Genomic DNA, 25,898 nt, shown 5'->3' on the forward strand with positions numbered 1-25,898 from the left:
ACACCTACTCTAATTCTGGGGGACTTAAACATCCCCAATGACAAGCCATCTGCCCCTGCTGCCTCTAAACTTCTCTCGCTCCCTAACTCATTCGGCCTCTCACAATCCACCCTATTCCCTACCCACCTCGATGGACACTCTATTGATCTGGTAGTCTCCTATCTCTGCTCTCTCTCTCTGATGTTGCCTGTGGCCCATTTACCATCTCAGACCACCATCTACTCACCTTTAATCTTAATATACAGACTAAACCTAGTCCCCCCCCCCCTCGCCCCCGCACCTATAGAAATCTGCATACTGTGGACCCTCCCCAACTCTCCAACCTTATTCTAATACATCTCCCGCCCACTTTTCCACGATATCCTGCCCTGACCTTGCTATAACCCACTATAACAATACTCTCTCCTCTGCACTTGACACTCTCGCTCCGCCCCAACTTCGCAAAGCCCTGCGTCTATCAGCTCCAGCCTTGGCACTCCCCGCAAACACGCCTCCTACAAAAATGCTCCAGCACTGATGAACGTGCCTGGGGGAAAACCCGCTCTGAACCTGTTTTTATGCACTATAAGTTAATTTTTTACTCTTACACCTCTGCCCTTCACTTAGAGCAGCAAACCTACTTCTCTTCTCTTATATCCACTCATTCCTCAAACCCTAAAAGACTCGTCTCCATTTTCAACTCTCTTTTCTACCCAACACAAGCCTGCAATCTCACAACTTTGCTCCCAGTCACCCCCTCTGCAACTCTCTGCACCCTCCTACCAACCACTGAGAGTGAAGTGGCTTCCATATTGTCTTCCTCACACCTCACTACCTGCCCACTTGACCCCATTCCTTCACATCTAATACCTTCTCTGTCTCCCACCCTCACTCCGTCTCTTACTCACATATTCAACCTATCCCTTTCTACCGGCTCATTCTCTGCCTCCTTCAAACATGTAAAGTTCACCCCCATCCTCAAAAAACCCTCCCTTGACCCTAACTCTCCTGCAAACTACCGCCCCATATCACTGCTCCCGCTAACTTCAAAAATCCTTGAAAAACTAGTTTTCGATCGCCTAACCCACTTTCTGTCGTCCAACTCATTGTTTGACCCCCTGCAATCTGGTTTCCATCCTCCAACTGAGACTGCCCTCACCAATGTTACTAACAATCTCCTTTCTGCTAAAAACTACTACTCCATACTCATCTTGACCTCTCTGCTGCCTTTGACATTGTTGACCATCCCCATCTCTTAGGCTCTGTAACACTGCCCTCTCCTGGATTCACTCTTATCTCTCTAATAGATCCTTCTCTGTCTCTTTTGCTGGTGACTCATCCTCTCCATTGCCTCTGTCTGTTAGAGTACCTCAAGGCTCTGTTCTAGGTCCTCTACTCTTCTCTATTTACACTTCTTCACTGGGTAAACTTATCAACAGCTATGGCTTCAACTATCACCTCTATGCTGATGATACCCGGATCTACTTTTCCACCCCTGCACTCTCTCTTTTCAATTCTCAAATCAGTGACTGCTTATCTGGCATTTCCTCCTGGATTGCCTCTCACCACCTAAAAATAAACATGTTCAAGACCGAACTTCTAATCTCCCCTCTAACTCTACTCCAATTTCAAATTTTTCCATCACTGTTGGCGGTACCACTATCTCCCCATGACCCCAAGTCTGCTGTCTCGTAGTCACACTTGACTCAAATCTGTCCTTCATTCACCATCCATTCATCCTATTGCTCTCTTCATCATGCCGCAACCACCTACGGAATATCTCCAAAATTCGTCTGTTTCTGAGTGCTGAAACTACTAAACAGCTAATCCACTCCCTGGTAATTTCCCTACTTGACTACTGTAATAACTTACTATCTAGCCTCCCTTTCTCCCGCCTCTCTCCCCTTCAATCCATCCTAAATGTATCTGCCAGGCTAATCCACCTCTCTCAACGCTCTGTTTCTGCTGCACCTCTCTGTAAGTCCCTTTAATGACTCCCATTCACAGCAGAATTAAATTCAAAATTCTCACCTAGACCTACAAAGCCCTCACCAATGCTGCCCCACCCTACCTGTCCTCACTCATCAACAAATATACTCCAGCCCTCCCCCTAATATACAACAATGACCTGGTCCTCGCTTCCTCTACCATCACCTCCTCTCATTCTAGACTACAGGACTTCTCTCCTGCGGCACCAACCCTCTGGAACACACTTCCTCGAGCTGTCAGACTTTCCCTAACCTCTCCTCCTTTAAACGTTCTCTAAAGACCTTTTTGTTCAGGGAAGCTTATCACCCCAGACTCATTAACAAATTAACTTCACTTACCTTACAGTTGCCCCCATCTATCTCCTCACTAATATCATTCTCACCTTTGCAGTCCCCACCTCCTGTTTCCCATCTTCCTACCTATCTAGATTGTAAGTTCCCACAGGAATAGGGCCCTCAATGCCCCCTGTATTTGTCTGTAAAATGTTATCTTTTATTTTATTGATTCTCTGTTGTACTTTTATCCTTGTACCCATGGCAGCGCTGCGGAATCTGTTGGTGTTTTATAAATAAATAAATAATAATAAGCAAAAGTCAAAGTCCTTTACATTAACAGTAAAGGGAATAGACCAGTGATGGCTGATCCATTAGGGTAGTTAGGACAGTGCCCCTCCAAATGCCATCAAATGTCCAAGTATTAGTAGTAGTAATAATGGTAATATTAATATAATTTGTGTTTCCTCAGTTCATTTTTATTTAGGATGTATATTTTAATGTAATTTTCATGCTATTCTAAATAGAATCATGCTTTCTTGAACATCCTTAACAAGTCTCCTTTTACTCCTGCTTTTTTCTCAATGGCACTTTTATGGGCAGTTCTGAATCTTAAACTGCCAATGCAGCAATGCTATTTTAGACCCTCCTCTTCAAATCCCTTCAGTTCCCTTCAGTGTAAACATATTAGTAACATGTGAAATATGTAGTCCTCAGCCCTAGCAAAGAAAACAGCACTACATCTACCAGCATGCAATAATAAAATAATTTTATTATACATTTATTAGTTTCATATGTCCTTCTGCAGTGCTATGAATTTATATGGCCTTCTAAACTAAGTGCTTAGTCCTAGCTCTTGCATGTGTGAGTACTGATCCATTTTTTATACCTTTGGATTTTAAACAGGACTTCACCATTGTGTTTTCTCTTCCTTCCTTTTAAGGAAACCATTTAAGAAGACCCTGGACTGTATAAATATATTCTACACTTTCTAACAAATTCCTTTATTTATTGGTTTATTGTTTCCTTTGTGTATAATTACAAGGTTTCTTTTTGTATTTTAAAACTACTTTATGAAAAGACAAAGATTTTATTAAATCTAGTTGAAAATGTTTTGAAAACTTCTAAATGGTTTTCAGATCATTACAGCAAATCAAGTATAACTCTTGATTTCCTTTCAAATCTGTAAATTAAGCTTTCTAGAGAGAAATGCAATGCGTTGCTATGGAAATTGTTGCATGATTTAAAGGCACACAAGAAATAAAAACACCAATATATTTAAAAGGATGTATTTTAACAAAATAGATGCACTTATGGTTTTTAAAAAAAGAGTATTTTTAAAATATAAAAGTGAGGACCTTAAAGGGACATTAAACTCCAAATTTTTCTTTTAGGATTCAACCAGAGCATATGATTTTAAACAACTTACCTATTGACATTATCACATTTGCTTCATTCTCTTTATATCCTTTGTTGAAAAGCAGCAATGCTCTACTGGGAGCTAGCTAAATGCATTGGGTAAGCCAATAACATGAAGCCTATATTTGTAGCCACCAATCAGCAGCTTCTAAGCCTATCTAGATATCCTTTTCAACAATGAATACCAAGACAATGAAAAAATAGATAGAATAAGTAAACTGGAACGTTGTTTAAAATCACATGCTCTATCTAAATCATAAATGAAAAATTGGGTTTCATATCCCTTCAACCCCCCCCCCCCCCCCGGCCCAACAAAATGAAAACTTTATCATTCTGAATGAGTGCTTAATGCAGTCTATTGTAAATAATCTTCATTTGGTGGAAATGTCTATTTGTTTTATAAATCTCTTACACATATAGGCCCAGATAACATGTGTTGCGCTAATGATAGCACATGTCGTGATAAGCAGTTTTGCAAGACCATGCTAAGAACACACAACTTGATATTTCATGTCCATGGTAAATTCTATTTACCAAAAAAGGGTTAGCGCAGCCAACATTGCTGTAGTGCAACCTATACTTTCCATGGATATTTCGACCGTGCTAAATAGCGCTGGTATTACAAATTGAAAGTGGAAACTGCGCTAGAATATTTATCATAATTTGAGACCTCAAGTAAAGTGTATGGGCTATTTTTTTTTTTTTACAAAACACATCAAAACATATTAAAATAAAGTATTACACACATATTTACACTTTTTATAATTTAAATATTAACCCCTTTGTTAACGGTATTTTCAGAGAAAAACTTGCCCAAAATACAGACAAATTTGTAGCATTTTGCTATCACTCTATAAGGGTAATAGTGTTTTTATACAGGTATTACCCTCCCACCTGACACTTCCCACCTTCCTGATCCCTCCCAAACAGCTTTCTCCCCTCCCACACTTGTGACCACCATCTTAACCCTTTAAGGACACAGCTTTCAGTTTGCTCAATTGTTTTATGACGGAAAAATTCCGTCATATGTCCTTAAGAGGTTAAGTACTAGCAGACAGTAAATAATATTAAGAAAAAAATGGATTGTGGGAATGATTTGAAACCAAAATGAAAGGGCACTTGAGGTCCACATTGTGTTACTACACCAACAAATGACAGAAGAATTTGAGATATCTGCACTCAAAATAATAAACTGCCTGTTCGAGTCTTGGCTAAACACATGTAGAATGCCAGCATCAAGGTATCCGACTGGTCAGCAACAATTAGCTGAAGAGGTCCTGTTAGCCAGAAACCCTACTTAGAAACCATCCACTGTCACGCCGCTCTAGCTGTCGCCTGCTGTCTGCTCATTGCCTCTCTGCATGTGGCGGTGACGTCATCGCTGCACACTTCTCCATTCAGAAGTCGGTCAGGATCTCCTGTGGCGCGAACTCGGTGCCTATGTAAGTAACTTCAGTCCTACCTATCATTGCCCAAGTATAGGTATTACTTACTGTTCTCCTGGATGTTATTGATTCTTATGCTGGACTGTTATATTGTTGCTGACCCTTGCTTGTCTGACCACTCTGCCTGTTTACCCTTTAACTGCTGGATTGATATACCGCTGCTGAACTCTGCTTGTCTGAGCACTCTGCCTGTTAACCCTTTAACTGCCGGATTGATATACTGCTGCTGAACTCTGCTTGTCTGACCACTTATTAATTTATATCAGTTTTATATGTATACAGTTACCTAAACTATAGAGGTGATCACAGGAAAATTTTACTAACTAGCTAAATAAAAGGAAGGAATAAAGACAGGGGATTTCTGAGTAACAAAAGGAAAGGTTATTTACTCCAGGACTGAAACAAAAATAGTATTATGCACTTGAATGTTTATGATTTTTATGCATGAAAACATACTGTATGTATTTCTGTAGCACTAGTGTATAAGTGTGAGTAATCTTTTTTTAACTAATTATTCATCAAATAAAAATGACAGATTATTACTACATTTCGGTGCTGTAAAATAGGGTGACAAATGTATCTGTGATATTAAAATGTCAGAAGCCGTGTGTGTCATAAGCATATGTAATGTTGGAGTGCTGTAATGATCTAATTAAAAAGAAGAAATCATGTAATTTAAAAGGTATTCTAATGGCTAAATGAGATATGGAATATTTTGTATTTATGTGATTTTCTAATTCATTAAATGTTTTAAAAAAATGATGTTTAATTCATGTTTATATTATTATCATAAACAATCACAAATGACTTCTGTGTCTTACTTATATTTGTGATGTTAGTTTTTTTAAATTAAAATAAAACCACTTTACTTAGTTTAAATACATTACAATTTAACATAAGTATGAATAAACTAATACACAGAGGGTTTTTTATCATATCACAACAAGTATGATTGTATTAGTTGATTTAATTTTTTTTTATTTATAGTTTCATTGAAGCGTAAGTTTATTTTAATTCATCAAAACGGTTTAATTCTTTTTTTTTTTTTAAGTAAAAGAAAGAAAAAAACATGCGTCTACATTTAGAGTTCTGCGGCCAAAGGGGTGCGTAGCTAACGCTGGCTTTTTTCTGGCCGCACCTTTTAAATACCGCTGGTATTGAGAGTTCACAGAATGGCTGCGTTAGGCTCCAAAAAAGGAGCGTAGAGCATAGAAAACAATAGGGCTGTTTGAGCTGAAAAAAACCTAACACCTGCAAAAAAGCCGCGTTCAGCTCCTAACGCAGCCCCATTGTTTGCTATGGGGAAACACTTCCTATGTCTGCACCTAACACTCTAACATGTACCCCGAGTCTAAACACCCCTAACCTTACACTTATTAACCCCTATTCTGCCGCCCCCGCTATCGCTGACCCCTGCATATTATTATTAACCCCTAATCTGCCACTCCGTAAACCGCCGCTACTTACATTATCCCTATGTACCCCTAATCTGCTGCCCCTAACACCGCCGACCCCTATATTATATTTATTAACCCCAAATCTGCCCCCCACAACGTCGCCTCCATCTGCCTACGCTTATTAAACCCTAATCTGCCGAGCGGACCGCACCGCTATTATAATAAAGTTATTAACCCCTAATCCGCCTCACTAACCCTATAATAAATAGTATTAACCCCTAATCTGTCCTCCCTAACATCGCCGACACCTAACTTCAAACATTAACCCCTAATCTGCCGACTGGAGCTCACCGCTATTCTAATAAATGTATTAACCCCTAAAGCTAAGTCTAACCCTAACACTAACACCCCCCTAAGTTAAATATAATTTAAATCTAACGAAATTAATTAACTCTTAGCCGGATCATGGACCTCTTCAGCTCCCGCTTGGATGAAGACTTCAGCCGGATCATGGACCTCTTCAGCTCCCGCTTGGATGAAGACTTCAGCCGGATCATGGACATCTTCAGCCCCCCACTTGGGCTTGGATCAAGACATCGGAGGAGCTCTTCTGGATCGATCGGTGAACCTGGTATGGTGAAGATAAGGTAGGAAGATCTTCAGGGGCTTAGTGTTAGGTTTATTTAAGGGGGGTTTGGGTTAGATTAGGGGTATGTGGGTGGTGGGTTGTAATGTTGGGGGGGTATTGTAATTGTTTTTTTTACAGGCAAAAGAGCTGAATTCTTTGGGGCATGCCCCGCAAAGGGCCCTGTTCAGGGCTGGTAAGGTAAAAGAGCTTTGAACTTAGTAATTTAGAATAGGGTAGGGCATTTTTTTATTTTGGGGGTCTTTGTTATTTTATTAGGGGGCTTAGAGTACTTAGTTTAAAATTGTTGTAATATTTTTCTGATGTTTGTAAATATTTTTTTTATTTTTTGTAACTTAGTTCTTTTTTATTTTTTGTACTTTAGTTAGTTTATTTCATTGTATTTATTTGTAGATATTGTATTTAATTAATTTATTGATAGTGTAGTGTTAGGTTTAATTGTAACTTAGGTTAGGATTTATTTTACAGGTAATTTTGTAATTATTTTAACTATTTTAGCTATTAAATAGTTCTTAACTATTTAATAGCTATTGTACCTGGTTAAAATAAATACAAAGTTACCTGTAAAATAAATATAAATCCTAAAATAGCTCTAATATAATTATAATTTATATTGTAGCTATATTAGGGTTTACTTTACAGGTAAGTATTTAGCTTTAAATAGGAATAATTTATTTAATAAGAGTTAATTAATTTCGTTAGATTTAAATTATATTTAAGTTAGGGGGGTGTTAGGGTTAGACTTAGCTTTAGGGGTTAATACATTTATTAGAAAAGCGGTGAGCTCCAGTCGGCAGATTAGGGGTTAATGTTTAAGTTAGGTGTCGGCTATGTTAGGGAGGGCAGATTAGGGGTTAATACTATTTATTATAGGGTTATTGAGGCGGGAGTGAGGCGGATTAGTGGTTAATAACTTTACTATAGTAGCGGTGAGATCCGCTCGGCAGATTAGGGGTTAATAAGTGTAGGCAGGTGGAGGCGACGTTGAGGGGGGCAGATTAGGGGCTAATAAATATAATATAGGGGTCGGCGGTGTTAGGGGCAGCAGATTAGGGGTACATAAGGATAACGTAAGTAGCGGCGCTTTGCGGTCGGCAGATTAGGGGTTAATTATTGTAGGTAGCTGGCGGCGACGTTGTGGGGGGCAGGTTAGGGGTTAATAAATATAATATAGGGGTCGGCGGTGTTAAGGGCAGCAGATTAGGGGTACATAAGTATAACGTAGGTGGCGGTCGGCAGATTAGGGGTTAAAAAATTTTAATCAAGTGGCGGCGATGTGGGGGGGCCTCGGTTTAGGGGTACATAGGTAGTTTATCGGTGTTAGTGTACTTTAGAGCACAGTAGTTAAGAGCTTTATAAACCGGCGTTAGCCCAGAAAGCTCTTAACTACTGACTTTTTTCTGCGGCTGGAGTTTTGTCGTTAGATTTCTAACGCTCACTTCAGCCACGACTCTAAATACCGGCGTTAGAAAGATCCCATTGAAAAGATAGGATACGCAAATGACGTAAGGGGATCTGCGGTATGGAAAAGTCGCGGCTGAAAAGTGAGCGTTAGACCCTTTAATGACTGACTCCAAATACCAGAGGGCGGTAAAAACCAGCGTTAGGAGCCTCTAACGCTGGTTTTGATGGCTACCGCCCAACTCTAAATCTAGGCCATAGAATCCTAGGTGTATACCTGTGTTTTTACAGCTAGTAGAGATAGGCAAAATAATAAGCCAATTAAAATCTGCATTTAGCAAAACAAAAGTTGTTAATTGGCTTAATGTAAGCTGAGAGAAATGTATAATTTTCCAGCTGACTTAAAGGAACCGTTTACTCAAAAATCCTCTCCTTTAATTTGTTCCCAATGATCTACTTTACCAGCTGGAGTGTATTAAATTGTTTACAAGTATTTACTTTACCCTTATATTAGTATTTTAAATAGTTGATTTAGCCTGTGGTATCCCCACCTATTCTGAAAGTTTCTGGCCTTAGGTCCAAGCTATATATAAGCTGTGTAAACACAACCAGCAGAAGACATTACACTTACAGTGGGGTATAGAAGAGATAAGGTAATAAAATGTTAATTTTCCATTGCTCTCTCCAAGTATCGATCTTTGATTTATGGACAGATATAAGATAAAGAAGCAGGTAGATGTACTCAATGTGATAAAGTAATGAGATCTGAGTATACCTACACTCAACCCATTTTATTAGGTTGTGACTTCAAAACACAAAACCAGCTATTTCATATTCACAAATAATCCCTTAAAAGCAAATTCTCCTAATTTGCCACAGCAAAGAAGGTAACCTAAGTTACAACATGGTAGCTCCCATTGTTGTTATAGACACACAAACGTTACACTTATTTTGTCAATATTTAAACAGCTAATGAAACTAAACAAAAATTACATCTACATGTTATTCTCAGACTAATCTTTTCTTTGAATGCACCATTCTATATAGCTTTTATTTAGTGTTTAATGTCCTATTAATGAGATATTAAACAGTAAATAAGGATTAGAGACTTCCGGCTGGAGGCGGGGCACACAGGTAACTGCAGATAGCTGCAGGTGTTGCTGGAGCTCCGCGCCTCTACGTGAGGCTTAACTCATCACCAGTCTATGCTGTTTCCCTTGGCCAGTTACAGGCTCGGGTCTTAGGATCATGCATCCTGCATAGGAAGTTTGTACATACGGCCTATTTGTGCACAGTGGCTGGTGCATGCCATCTTTTCAGGAGCTCCCAGGTGCACTGTCAGCCAAATGCTTGGTTAATTGCCTAAGAACTTTGCCACCTATTTGCTCGACGTAGGTGAGTTCCAGACCTGCCTTCCCTAAAGGACACTGTCGTCATGGGGCTTAATTGAGTGCTGCTGTGAACCTACCTGTAAGATCGGAAACTGCTCGCTCAGATGTGCCTGGTTACATCGACGACTGAGGAGCGGTCCTTTTGCCTACCTGGAAGGGCTAAGGTATAAGTGGCAGTGCCCCGGGTGTGACTGAGGTAACGCCGGCCGCAGCTGGATGCCATTACATGTAACTGAAGGTCCCTGTCTTAAAAGGTTATACATTGTTACCTGGTTACACGACGGAAGATCTTGTGGCTGGCCAGTCTGGGCTCAATGATCATCGGCTCCATGAGGCTAGAGGATTTCCCAAGCCGCAGTTTGACTTTGCCTTTCAGTGCAGTGAGTACGCCAAGTTCCCCGCTCCTGTAGAGCCCACGGAAGGCGAGAAGGCAAGGAGAGCCGGGAGCGCAGTGGTGGCTGCAGGAAATCCCCAAAGGAAGCGCTGTGATCTGCAGCCTCAGGTGAGAGCGTAGAAAGGCAGAAGATATCAGAGAACTATAAAGAAGCCTTATAACCCGGTGCTCTGGGCCTTTGGCTACCTAGAGTGGATGTTTAAAACTGGCATACAGCGCCCAGCCACAGCAGGTGAGAGCGGCTCTAAGGGCGGTCACGGATAGCTGTTGGGCTCTGTGCGCGGAATACAGTGTTTTGGGGTTTTTTTGGATGCTCGAGTTGTTTGCCTAACTGGCTGAGATGGTAGCAAAATCTGAAGATCTCTGTGGATAAGACTGACTGTCGTCTGGGTTGTCTATGTGATTGCCAGCTCACAAAATATAAGCTACACCTAGAGCTATATAATGGTCCTCCATCAGTCTGCCTAATTATAAACTGACCCACAGACAGTTCCTTGGTGCGAGAGAAGCCTTAACACCTTGAACTGACAGTTCTAGAATTTTTATACATTTATTGAGTTTTACTACTGTTAGTATTTGTTTGGGGTCTATACAATTGTGTTACATTGTGATTGTATACTGATTAAGGTGACACGCTCAGTACTATAAGCATTTTTTCTAACTGCTGTATATAAGCAGCTGTATCACATTAACAGTGTCCTTTGTATAATCCACTGTAGTATCTTAGAGTCATTTCAGCAGAGGGTACGTCCTGTCATTTGATTAGGAGATTTTAAAGTTCTGTGTTATTTATAACCAATCTGTATAGATATATAATAATATAAGAATTATAGGAAGCACTTTAATATAGTTGATATAGTTTGTAATTTCTACACAAACACTTAAAGTATAAGCATTCTGTTATAGTTTTGTTTCTCTGTGTATGAGATGTGGAATTTGCAATGTCTACATAGAGTATGCACTGAAGTTCACATTTGAGTTAAAAGACGTATATGCAGTGTAGGACGCACAAGGCTATAGATTGGAGTTCATTTAAGGGTTAGAACTTCAGTTAAATTTAAAGAATAAAATTTGCTCATATATTAGAAGCATAAGCACTATTAGAAGCACTTTGTTATAGGTTTGGCTCTCTCTGTGTTAGCTAATAATTAAACTAGCACATACAATAGAAGTATAAGCACTACAGGAAGCACCTTGTTATATAATTCCCCCCCCCCCCCCCCCCCCCTCTGCGTTAGCCAAGAATTAAAATAGCACAAATAATAGAAGCATAAGCATTACAGGAAACATTTTTGTTATAGCTTCTCATTTTCTTATGTTAGCTAAGAACAAAAATTAACACACAACTGAAGTATAAGCACCACAGGAGGCACATGATTATAGTCCTTTTTTTACTGTGTTAGCTAAAAATAACAAGAGTACAAGCACTATATGAAACGCTTCTGCAATAGTTTTTCTGGGTTAGCTCAGAACAAAACCAACACAAATAACAGAAGTATATGCACTATAGGAAGCATCTTGTTATAGTTTAAAGATTATATTGAGGTTGTATACCTGTAGGGTGGAAACTCCGGACAGGAGTAGAGCCATAATTTCTAGAGCAATTTATACTACAAAACACATTAGGCTTGGAACTTGTGGAATCCCGGTTTAATCTTGAACCTTTCTTTCTCTTTAAACACTGTTGGTACTCAACAAAAGGTCCCTGGGAATTTTTGGTTCATGGACAGATACATGCTCCAAAAGAGCTCACCTTCCAATATGCCCCCCAAGTCAAAGGACAAGAAGGGGAGTAGCAGGACTCTGGACTCCAGAATCGATACACCTCAAGAAAAAGGCCCTACTAATCCATTGTGTAATAATATGGCAGAATTTGCAGCTGAAGTTGCTAAAATCCTGACCCCTCAATTTGACTTAATTAAACTTGAGATCAGGAATGAGATATCAAATCTTACGGTAGAGGTCAGGCAGTTCTCTACAAGATTAGATGAAGTTAAAAATAGAGTCTCTGATTTGGAGGACAGATTTAATATACAAGACCCTATTATAGATACACATAGTAAAACAATTGCAACATTAGAAGCTAAGATTGAAGATCTTGAGGATCGCTCAAGACGTAACAATCTTAAAGTGATTGGCCTTCCTGAATCATCAGAATTTCAAGACTTGATGGCCTTTGTATCAACAACATTACCACAGGCATTGCAGATTCCAGCTCCTGCTACTCCCTTTCAGATAGAGAGGGTACACAGGATAGGGTACCGCAGAGAATATAGTGAGGGCAATAGACCAAAGCCGGTGATATTCAAATTTATTAATTTTCAAGACAAGCTGTTATACCTTAAGTATTACAGAAAATGCAATCCCTTTGTACTAGGTTCACACAAGTTATTAATCTTTCAAGATTTCTCTTCAGAAACCTTGTCCAAAAGAAGAGACATGTCTTTCTTCTATGGTAGGCTACAGAAGGAAAATTACAACATCAAATTGATCTATCCTGCAAAGCTAGTTGTGATGAGAGAGGGAACTTCTCATATATTAAATAATGTTATGGAAGCCGAGTCCTTTTGTAGAGATGCTGGGGTACCATAAATTAATATCGGCTGTTATAATGTATGGTTCTATTGTTAACAGAAATGGTGTATTCCCAGTTAAGAGGTTCTATATTTGTTTTTTGTGGTTTTTGTAACGTGACTCAACAGTGGCTATTATACCTCATGACCTATATTGTCTGTAGAAATGGATTTGTATGGTTCTTTTTTTTTTTTCTTTTTTTCTCTCTCTTTTCTTCTTTCTCTTATTTTCTTTTTCTCTCTTGCGCCCTCTCCAGCTCTCTCGCCTGTTCGCTCTGTGCTCCTCTGTCTCGTCCGGCTTGTCCTCCTCCCTCTATTCACATAATGATAGCTAACAAGGTTTGATGGATCCTAATTTCAACTTAATTTCTTGGAATGTGGGTGGCATAACCTCCCCAATTAAAAAGAAATCTACAATAAAATACTTGGGGAAATTTAATCCTGATATTGTTCTGCTCCAGGAATTACATCTTAAGCCCCAAGAAATCCCTAAACTTAAAACTAAGTGGGTTGGGGAGGTTATTGCCGCCCCGTTTTCCTCCAGAAAGAGGGGGGTTGCCATTTTATTGAATAGGAATTTGGATTATCATTTAGTTAACACTGAAGCAGACCCCGATGGTCAATTTTTAATCCTGGAAATTGAGATCAATAAGATCCAATATACAGTATGCAATATTTATGGGCCTAACCAAATTGATCACAATTTCTGGGCTGCTTTAATAGTGAAATTACACAGATTCATAGGGCAGAACTTAATTATTGATGGTGATTTCAAATTACTAGCAGATTCTACGCTGGATAGTCTTAAAAAAAGATCACTTAATATCAGATGCAGGAAAGTCAGGATTTTTCAAAAGTTCTGCTCACATTTAGGTCTGGTTGATATATGGCGGGTACAGAACCCAGATGTTCTTGTATATACATGTATGTCACAGGCCCAGCAAGCATTCTCCAGGATTGATTATTTTCTTATTTCAGATTCTCTTCTTAAATGGAATTGGGTGCCTAAAATTGAGGACATCATAATCTCCGACCATGCTGCCATCTCACTGACTTGTAAACCGGTTTTAAAGAATCTAGGTAATAATTACATTTTTTTTCCCAGATACTTAAGTAACAATACTAGTTTTCAAAACTGGTTACGACTGAAGTGGGTAGATTTCTATAAAAATAATGATAACTATTTAGATAAAATTTAAGTGTTTTGGGAGGCTTCCAAGGCGGTTTTACGAAGGGAGATAAAATCCTATATGTCACACTGGAAGAAGAAATGTAGTCATGTCGGTAGGCAGCTTGCCAATCAAGTGAAAAAGCGCATATATAAACAACCCTTCTAAACGCTGTTGGGATACATATGTTAGGGCGAAGGCACTTCGAGACATACACATCAAGCAGAATAGTGCCCAAGAAAAGCTTAGATTAAAAGCTTTATATGGTGGATACACAGGGAGATCAGCTAAGTTTTTAGCTAGAATAGCTAAATCCTCTCCGAGGCATGCCATTTCTGCCATTAAACAAGGCGCAACTAGGTATACTAGTCATCCTGACATTGAAAGAGTGTTTTTTGAATTCTTTCAAGATCTGTATAAGCCAGAGTCTCCAAATTTAGTAAAGAAAAGAGAATTTTGAGAGAGGATTAAGGTTCCGAAACTATCGTTGGAAGCTAGGGAATCTATTAACACTCCCATTACTGAAGAGGAGATTTTAATAGCAATTAAGAATGCTAAACCAAATAAAGCGGCTGGGCCGGATGCATTTCCGATTGAATCTTATAGAATCTTACAAGATCAGGTGACACCCATATTGAACAAGCTGTATAACTTCTACTTTTCAGAAAATACTAGATGCTCTCCATGTTTTGCGGCAGCGAATATCTCATTAATCCTTAAAAAGGGCAAGGACCCTGAGTTACCTAGTTCTTATAGACCCATATCAGTCGTTAATACCGACTATAAGCTTCTAGCGGCCATTCTAGACAATCGATTGAAACCATGTACTGGTGATTTAATTCATGAGAATCAATCCAGATTTATGTCAGGACGGAATCCGGTGATAAATACGAGGAAACTGTTAGTGCTTATTGAGTCTTTCTGGAATAGATACACGACTTCCAGTTCATCTAAGATTTCAGATAAGGCCATTTTAACGGTCGACGCAGAGAAGGCCTTTGATTGGGTCAGCTGGGATCACTTGTTCTTCTCCCTAGACCAATGGGGGGTGTCAGGGTTTTTTAATAACTACATCCGTCTAATCTATAGTGCCCCTACATCAGCGGTCATTGTTAAAAATGTAACCTCTCAACGATTTATCCTGCATAGAGGAACTAGACAGAGCTGTCCACTCTCCCCCTTGTTATTCAACATCAGTTTGGAGCCTCTGGCTATATTATTAAGTCAGGAGTTGGATGGCATCTCATTGGCAGGCGAGAAATTAGTCCTGCTTCTATATGCTGATGATTTGCTGCTATTTCTATCTAATCTTAGGATTACATTGCCAATTTTGCAGGATACTATTCAAGACTTTGGCGAGATTTCTGGGTACAAGGTTAATACCTTGAAATCAGAACTAATGTGGCTGTACAAAAAGCCTACACTTAGCATTAAGCATCCCTTTTTGGAAGTCTCACAAATAACATATTTAGGCCTTCGGCTATGGAGAAATCCGGAAGAGTGGTATAAGCTAAACTATGTGTTTTGGCTGTAGCTTTACTGTAAAAAGTTAGGGGAATGGATTTTGCTACCCATATCTCTATCTGCCCATGTAGTATTGATTAAAACTGTTATTTTTCCCAAATTTTTGTATATTTGTCAGAACATTCCGTTGTTTTTACATAAGAAGGATATTGTTATATATAATAGAGCTTGCTCTAGATTTTTGTGGAAAGGAGCCAAACCGCGGATCGCTTGCCAGCGACTCATGAATTCCAAATTGGCAGCTGGGCTTGCGCTTCCCAATATCCAGGTTTATAATCTAGTTATTATTGCTAGATTCGTGTTGGACTGGATAACTGAAAAAAACCAAATTTCCTCCTTTATCTGGGAATTGCGGATGGTGGCCCCTTTCCAATTGAAGGCTTTACTTCACTGTCCGTTGACTTCACTCCCCTCAAATATATTCTATCTATCTATGCTTAGGAATGTTATAGTGGCTTGGCAGAGACTGTGTGTTGAGTTGGATTGCTATCCGTACGTCTCGTGCTATTTACCTATATGTGGTAACCCTAACATTAGCCCTGGACTGTCAAATCAGGTATTTAAAGACTGGGAGCTAAAAGGTCTAAAAACCCTGAGTCGGATTTTGGGAACTGCACGTCATCCAATAACTTTTGCAAAAATAGCAAATAACTTTGACCTAGGTGCACAGGAATTTTATGCATACCTTCAAGTTAGACACTTCCTTCAAGAGTTGCTTAAAAGTTATGGAAAAAATTGGTCATTAGGTGAATTACAGTCTAGGAAACATACTTATGCATCAGGCAATTTCCGCATTATATTTACTTTTAGTCCTAGTTTGCAGGTCAGTGATATGGTAGCAAAATGGTCCATCCAATTTTCAGATATAAATGAGCAGACTATAGTTGTACGTTTCAAATTAATTCAACAAAGTTGGGTGCCAACATTGTGGTGAGAATCTCCGATTAAAATAGGGCTTCATAGGTATCTTACCCCGGGAATCCTATCCAAGTGGTATAAATCAAGTGTTCCCTGTTCAAGATGTTCGGCAATGGATATAGATCTATTCCACTGTCTCTGGGTTTGTCCTAAAATTTTCCAGTTTTGGAAAAAGATTACATATTGGATGAACGCAGTTTTACATTTGGAACATGTATTGATTCCCATTGAGATTTTTTTCTTGGTGAAATTCCAAGGAATAACTAAAAATTACAGTCTTATAAATACAATTATACTAACGGGACGTAATCTTATCCTCAAATTATGGAAGGCACATGGAGCACCTAAAATGTCACATTTTAAAAAGGCTTTAATGAATCAATTTACGACAGAGTAATTTAACATACCCAATCCACAAGAAGAACATCTGGCTGTATTTTTTAAGAAATGAGAAAAGTTTGTTTTATCATTTCCCTTAGTATGCCAAATAAAAATGATCAAACCATTTCGTGAGTCTGAGTTTATTTTGACAAACATATATGCGGACCGTTTTCCTGGAGAATGGGCAGTGGGCGTCGAGTTAGAGGCATGGGGGCGACTGGGCTTAGGCGGGCGGAGCGGAGTGGGAGGGCTCTTTTTTCTTTTTTTTTCTTTTTGTTGTTGTTTTGTTTTGTCTAGGTTTGTTTTTGCTTTCTCTTTCCTCTATGTTTATTTGTGTGTAGGTCTCTAGGCTCTTACTTTTAAAAAGAAAACAAGAAAAAATGGGAAAGTAATAAAGATATATTTATACGACACTGGAAATATATCTGGTTGATATGCACTTATCAGAAGAAATGCTTTAAGTATGCTAGATATTGATTCTGTTCTGATAACTTTTTGTATTTATATATACTTCCAAGATGTGGTTACTTGGTGTATAATATTTTTAACTTGTCCTTGTGTCACTTTTTTTTTCCCCATGATATAAATAAAGATTAAAAAAAAACAAAAAACAGTAAATAAATGCTTGATTTATATGATATATTCAAGGCAAAAAGATTAGCGTGGAAATTATACATAGATATATTTAATCTTACTTGTTTAAATATTTAAATAATAAGTGTAAGGTACTAAAGTTTTTTCTATAAAGTACTTTAATTGCTATAAAGCACTGGTTTTCAAACCTGTCCTTGGGCCTCCCAAAAAGGTCAGATTTTCAGGATTACCTTGGATGAGAGCAGGTAAAATAACCATGGTTACTAATCAGCTGATTATTTCACCTATGCTCCAGTTCATATATCCTCAAAATATGGCCTGTTAGGGAGGTCTGAGGACAGGTTTGAAAACCAGTGCTATAATGTAATGAACACTGTAACGTTAAAACCTAGGTCTTACTCATCTAATGTATTCAGCTGAGGACGATTATGGATAAAGTGTGCAAACAATGGTAAAATGGAATATAGCAATGTTAAGTTAATTTTTTATTAGGGTTTCACCCTTTAGCTGTTTCTCACAACCCTGTACTAGAGGTGTTTTTATTTGATTTTTTATTCTGTCAGATACCCACACAAATTATATAATTCATTTTTTCAGCAAAACAATATTTTTTAGAAAATAACTTGCTTGCAGAAATATCAAAATATGGCAAAACAAAAACATTTTTCTGTCATTTTCTGTGATGTGCATAGTAAAAAGTAATTCTTTCCTAAATATTTCAAATCGACACTTAAAGGGACACTGAACCAAAAAAAAATTATTTCATGATTCAGATAGAGCATGCAATTTTAAGCAACTTTCTAATTTACTCCTATTATTAATTTTTCTTCATTCTCTTGCTATCTTTATTTGAAAAAGAAGGCATCTGAGCTTTTTTGGTTCAGACTCTGGAAAGCACTTTTTTATTGGTGGATTAATTTATCCACCAATCAGCAAGAACAACCCAGGTTGTTCACCAAAAATGGGCCGCAATCTAAACTTACATTCTTGCATTTCAAATAAAGATACCAAGAAAATGAAGAAAATTTGATAATAGGAGCAAATTAGAAAGTTGCTTAAAATGTCATGCTCTTTTCTGAATCACGAAAGAAAAAAATAGGGTTCAGTGTCTCTTTAATAGAATTTCACAAAATATCCTTTTTTTTTACATTCACCCAGTTCTCCCATTTATTTTGATTCCTACATTTTTTTATTAGTTCAGAAAAACATGGATCTGTAAGCTACAACATCAAAAACACAAAAATGTATGTTATCAGTTACTGCCAGGTTATCATTATTTCTATGACGATCACTTCATAGCTATAAGGACAGGAAACCCCTTATTTGAATCGGGAAACCTTACTCTTTTAAATGTTGGGTCTTGTGATATATTATTATGGTGGGGGTTAATATTCTCTCAAAAAGCACCAGAACCCCCAAAACAGAACCAAAGCTGAGAGGTATTGTCATCGTTATGACACTCAGCTGTCAGTGGCCAGACACAGGACCACTCATTTGAAAGCACAATACTTCTGCTTTTAATTAAGGGGTCTCAAGTTTGTTTATGTACTGTGGGGGCAACTCAGGGGATGACCCATTCCTCGGATGTTGTTCCACATGCATATGGTTTTGTCAGGTGATTACTATTTACACAGCGGTCATCAGATAGCTACCTGGGCACGTTACCACTCCTTTGAAAGAGTCGCCTCTTCTCTTTCCAATGTAATGCTTAATTTGGGATGCTAGGGTCCTTTTGACTCATGAAAGGGATATGAAACCTCAATATAGAAAGGGGGGTGTTACCCTCTTTTAAAATGTGATCTCAAATCCCTTTTTTTGGAAGGGGGAATGGGGGTTGTGCAGGCAAGGGTTCAGCAAAGGTAAGGCAATGTGGTACATTTGGAATCCAAGAAACATAAATAGAGACAACTATTAGGAACTATCAGGCAGTGAGGTACAGAATTGGACTCCAAGCCTAGGGTCAGAAGGCAAGCCAAAGTTCATACATACATAATCCAGCAGAGAGACAAACAAAGCCCACTCAGACAATACACTCAATACGTGCAAAAATGACTTCAGTAATGAGTTAATACAGGCTGGAAATAATTGATAAAGTCTCATATTACAAGTTGAAATTTAACACACATTAGGATAGCACAATCTCAGAGCTCTGGTTAACTGTTTTGCAAAACAAAAAGTGTCACATCAAAAATACATTACAAAGTACAGTTACACTCATAATAATCTAATAAAAATAATTTTTTTAAAAATTGATTGCACAAAAAAGTTATAAGGGCTCAAAGATATGAAGTCTCAGGAGCTAGAATAAAAAAAGGCAGGCAAAGGGATTTAACATATAGATACATACATATGTCTAAATATTTATATGTATGTGTATATATATATATGTCTATATGTGTGCACAAATGTATTTGTATGTATATATATATATATATATATATATATATATATATATAAATATACATATATATATATATATATATATATATATACATACAGTATATATATACAGACATATATAATGTACACATATAAACACATAAATACATATGTACACACATATCTATACTATAATCACGCTTGTAATGCGTCCGTCGCCAGTTGTGCACGCATCCTTAAAGGAATGTTGGCTGCGCGAGGCAGCCAAAAGAATGTTGGCTGTGCGCACAGCTAAAAGAATCCACCTGGATTCCGAAAATGGCAGGGTGGTGTATTCCTTCACCACCTTGCCATTTTGGGAATCCACCTGGATGCAGCGTAGGCAAACAAAGCATTAAGAAAAAAAAACACGCAACCGGCCGCATGAAATAGCAAAAAAAAACACATAACCGCTCGCATGAAATAACAAAAAACCTAACCACCCGCACAAAATAACAAAAAAACTTAACCTCCCAGACAAAATATTTAAAAAAAAACTAACCGCCCGAACGAAGTATAACACAAAAAAAACTAACTGTGCGTACGAAGTATTAACAAAAAAACCTAAGTGCCCACAAGAAATATTAACAAGCACCTGAACCGCCAACCACATCATCGCAAAATAATAAAGTAATTAACCCCTAATCCACAAATTAAACAACGCAAATAACATAATTAAAATATTAACCCCTAAACCGCCAACCCCCCCACATCGTAACAAGCCTAATTAATCTAATAACCCCTAAACCACCAACCCCCACATCGCAATAAACCTAATGAACCTATTAACCGCTAAACCACCAACCCCCCACATCGCAATAAACCTAATTAACCTATTAATCCCTAAACCACCAAACCCCCACATCGCAATAAACCTGATTAACCTATTAACTCCTAAACCGCCAACCCCCCACAACGCAAAAACCTAATTACTAAGCCCCCTAACCTAACAGCCCCCTTTAAAATAAAAAATCCAAACATTAATTTAAAAATAAAACCTAACATTAAATTACAAAAAAATTATCTAAAATTACAAAAAAATAAAAAAGACTAAAATTACAGAAAAAAATAAACAAAATTATCAAAAATATTTTTTTAACCTAATCTAATATCCCCTAAGAAAATAAAAAATCCCCCCCAAAATAAAAACACCCCCAATCTAAACTAAACTACCAATAGCCCTTAAAAGGGCCTTTAGTAGGGCATTGCCCTAGGTTAAACAGCTCTTTTACATGTAAAAAATACTAAATCCCCCCTAACAGTAAAAAAAACCCCACCCACCAAAACCCCCAAAATAAAAAAAACTAACACTAAAAAACCTAAACTACCCATTGCCCCTAAAGGGGCGTTTGTATGGGCATTGCCCTTAAAAGGGCATTCAGCTCTTTTACTGCCCTTAAAAGGGCAATCAGCTCTTTTACAGCCTAAAAAACCCTAGTAAAAAAATAAATTAATTTTTTTTTAAAAAAAAGAGTAAAACTAAGCTCTATATAGCTACTCACCATTCCTGAAGTCCGGAAGGTCTTCTTCCAGGCGGCTTCTATCTTCATCTGAAATTAAGGCAGCGCGGAGCGGAGGTGCGGAGCTCGCTTTTCCGATGTGTGAATCGGGGCAGCAGTCCTCAGCGGTGGCGGTTCTTACTTCTAACACAGTTAACGCTCGAGTGGGAATGTTACTTAGTGCTCCACTTGTAATCTGGCCCTTAGAGGTAAATTAAAAAAAAAACGCACTAAGTGGCTTGGTAATGAAGTATACAAAGCTAGCTTCTGTCCTTTTATTAGCAAAATTTCCATTGTTTTGTCATTCCTTATCTTATCATCACTGCTGAGGCCAGTTAGGATTAAGTTTTTTTTTATATCTGCAATGTGCACATTCAATTATCGGAAGTTAATAACCCGCAATGGGGAGGGGGGGGGGATAAAGAAACTATATTGCAAAGCTGTTTTACTATGCCTAATTAAACATTTTAAACTAGAACCTCAAAAGTATACTATTGTCCTTTTAATGTTCTCTCAACTTAAATAAAAGATTTGCATTTAGTACAATCATCAAAATATATCTATTTTTATTTTACTATAATTTCTAAAATGTGTTTGCCAGCTTTCATTGAATACAATCTTTTTAAGAACATGAGTACCTTAGACAATCTCAAAAACAAGATATTCTCTTAAGTATGGTTCTAAAAATATTTCACTGAGCCTTTATATCACAATACAAATACAATCTTTATGTTAATACAAAAGAGAAAGAAAAGAAAAATCACCTCATTCAAAAAAATAAAAAATGGAATTGTTAGACAGCAGAGATTTTATACTATTAAATAGAAGATACTATACAATATGTCAATCTATTGAAGCTCGTTTCAAAAATGAACTGCTCATGTGAATCTCCACAGGTTCTGCAAGGGCTCTTGGGGAATTCATAAAGGTTAAATTCTCATTATGATCTATGGAGCTTGTTTATGGGCATTTTCAATATTTCTGTCTTGACTATGAGATTACAGAAGTGCAAAATTGAAAATGAAATGAAGGGTTTCCTCATTTTACACCACGCTTTTTGAATAGTTCTAAGCTATTTACATTTAAAATAAATAAGGCTGAAAAAATGTTTAATAGAAAAACGATTATTACATTGAATGCAGTGATATATGTTTAAACAATTTCATTGATTGTTTTTATTATTACGTCAATAAATATATTTAACTATTTTTGAGTATTGTGCCAGGTTCTGCTACGCTCTCAGTCAGCTGTGGATACTCTATAAAGGATGAGGGATAAAAGACTCATTAATTTTGACGGGACTTTTGTTTGTTCATCTCTCATCTCAATGAGGGAGCACAAGATCACTGAGTCCCAGTAAGATTTACAAAGCTGCGCACGTAATTAAATCTAGTCAAGTATGCTAACAGTAAACGCAATACAACCTGACAGGATTGCTGTGGAAAGAGTTGAAACCTGGACACATTTATTTGAGAGAGCATATTTGTGTTTGCTTCATACTAGGAACAGACCCTAAATCTTTCTGTCTTTTGGACATCAATTATAAATTCAGTCACTCTAATTGTAAAGCAAAAAACGAGTAGGTATATTAAAATGTTCTCAGGGAAAGGATAGATCTTACAGCGCTATAAGGAGAAATGCGACCTGTAGCTCCTGTCTAAAGTGGGTCCTCAGCTACCCACAAGGATGAGAATCTAAAAAGCAGGGAGGTTAGAGTGGAGCGCCAATAAAGGCAAGGTCTAATAAGGATATACACTACAGTAATATGTATATGTTAATCTAAACCATAAATATGAGTATGACAATGTATTAATAAGTACATATAAACCAAGAAATAAGTGTACCATACAGGTTACAAGTGCAAATTGTAGTACAAATTTATCATTCAAAAATGTATTTACATAAATACGCATGGATCCATGATTACATTAAAAAAGGGATAAAAACAAAAGACAAAATGTATTTGGCAGATAAAAACAAGTAACAAAATATGTGAGATTCGCAGGTAGAAAATGAAAGTGTATTAACACTGACAGTGTTGGTCCCAAAATCAAATGGCTAGTGTAAAAGGTGATTAAAAATTAAAAATGAAATCAGTCCAACTTGGATTGATGTTCTGATGTTGTGACAGTTCTCCTCATCTGCTATCCAAATTATGAGTGTAAATTGAAAGTGAAAAACACAAAGTGAAAAAATGTATCTAAAAAACAATCCAAAAAGTGATCCAAAAAATAAAAAGAAATAAAACAACAACTAGTGTGTACACAAACTAGTGCGATATCCACAAGGGGGTATTGGTGATCACATAAAAACAGAATGAGAATATCAAAAATGAGAAAAAATAGGATTATATGAAGCAAAAAGAATTTAAAAAGTGTTCCTTAATTGTAGATCCAATCAATGAGAAGTGTGATTCAAAAAATAAAGCAAAAATAAAATTGGAAAGTCCTCAAAACCTGTGGAAAAAGAACAATAACATAGTATAATACTGTTAAAATCCTTGACAAATGAAAGGAATGTAGCTCACCATATATTGCCAACGCATTTCGGCCCACTGATAGGGCCTTTCTCAAGACTAGTATATTGTTAGGTGAGTAAGTTCCTTTATACCCTTATGTGACCAATCAGAATGTTTTGTCATGGCGTCAAATCAATTTTTACCGGAAACGGTATACCGGATCTAATGACCTTTTGAACCGGATGTTGTACTACCGTTATTAAACCATCATATTTATGTAGACGATATTCCACTTAGGTCTATTATAATCATTGGATATGTTTTATACAATGTCTCAGAGCCTTAATCCTACTTACTTGCCCTCTATTACTGTGTATCCTGTTGGATTTGGGCAATTGTACTTAACCGGATGTGGGTAATTTCGTAAAACCGGAAATGGAAGTGTCATATACTTCCGGTGTTAGGCGATCACGCTCAACCGGAAGTTGCGGTGTTGTATACTTCCGGTAGGCTCCCGGAAATGGGACTATTGTTTACCATTAAGTATATTTGGAGTATAGTAGATTTGGTTATGGTTTAAGACAGGTAGGTCTGATTGGTCAAAACTTAAACTGACATAAAACAGCATAAAAAATACACATATGTCTGCGTGTTGTCTAAATGAAAATACACAATTTGGGGGTCCTTAACAATATATATTTGTACAAATTAGTTATATACATAATGTTATCTGAGATCGTATGTTTGTATATATAATAACGAATTGTGACGGTACGAATGAAAAAAATGGAAAATGGAAAAAATGCATACATAGATTGGGGGTTGTATAATGGAAATCTGTAATAAAGCATAAATAAGGATTGGCTTGTGCAGGCTTAGGCCGATGTATCATGGGCTATATTTCAAATATTATTTATACAATATTCCCAATATCGTCTCATTTTGACCGATTAGATTAATACATGAGGGCTGTTAAGGTAGTCTATATAAACGCCCTTGTTAATTATAGTCTAGATGGGAGTATGATATACAATATTCCCAATATCGTTTCATTTTGACCGATTAAGTTAGTACCTGAGGGCTGTTAGGGTGGTCTGTATGCACGCCCTTGTTAATTGCAGTCTAGATGGGAGTATCACATGAGAAAACAACAGGTTATTGTAATTCTTAACTAGTCAGCATGTAACCCTATCTGACTTGCATCCATGATGTAGGAGGTGTGGGTTATTTAATCATTATCAAACATAGTGTGATCTCTATGTCTATGGCACAAAACCTTAAGTTATTATATAGCTCTCAAAGGATATCTTAATTACCCTAAATTGGTTCTCTCCTGAAACATACCCAGATGTTTAACCCATATATGTTTGTACATTCACTCAACAGTGAGAATTTGTGGGAAATAATCTAAAATTATCAATGATTCATGTGATGTATGCAATAGAATTGTTAATAATACCGATACCTCTAAAGTCGTTCAGAAGATGGAGTTGGAACAGGACTGTTCCTTTCCATTAAATGACCTTATCAAAATTAACCGTTAACCAGCTAATGAAATATAGCCCATGATACATCGGCCTAAGCCTGCACAAGCCAATCCTTATTTATGCTTTGTTACAGATTTCCATTATACAACCCCCAATCTATGTATGCATTTTTTCCATTTTCCATTTTTTCATTTGTACCCGTCACAATTCGTTATTATTTATACAAACATATCTGTTACGATCTCAGATAACATTATGTATATAACTAATTTGTACAAATATATATTGTTAAGGACCCCCAAATTGTGTATTTTCATTTAAACAACACGCAGACATATGTGTATTTTTTATGCTGTATTATGTCAGTTTAAGTTTCGACCAATCAGACCTACCTGTCTTAAACCATAACCAAATCTACTATACTCCAAATATACCGGATGGTAAACAATAGTCCCATTTCCGGGAGCCTACCGGAAGTACACAACACCGCAACTTCCGGTTGAGCATGATCGCCCAACACCAGAAGTATATGACACTTCCATTT

The sequence above is a fragment of the Bombina bombina genome, chromosome 4 (genome assembly GCF_027579735.1).
Source record: "Bombina bombina isolate aBomBom1 chromosome 4, aBomBom1.pri, whole genome shotgun sequence".
Classification (NCBI taxonomy): domain Eukaryota; kingdom Metazoa; phylum Chordata; class Amphibia; order Anura; family Bombinatoridae; genus Bombina; species Bombina bombina.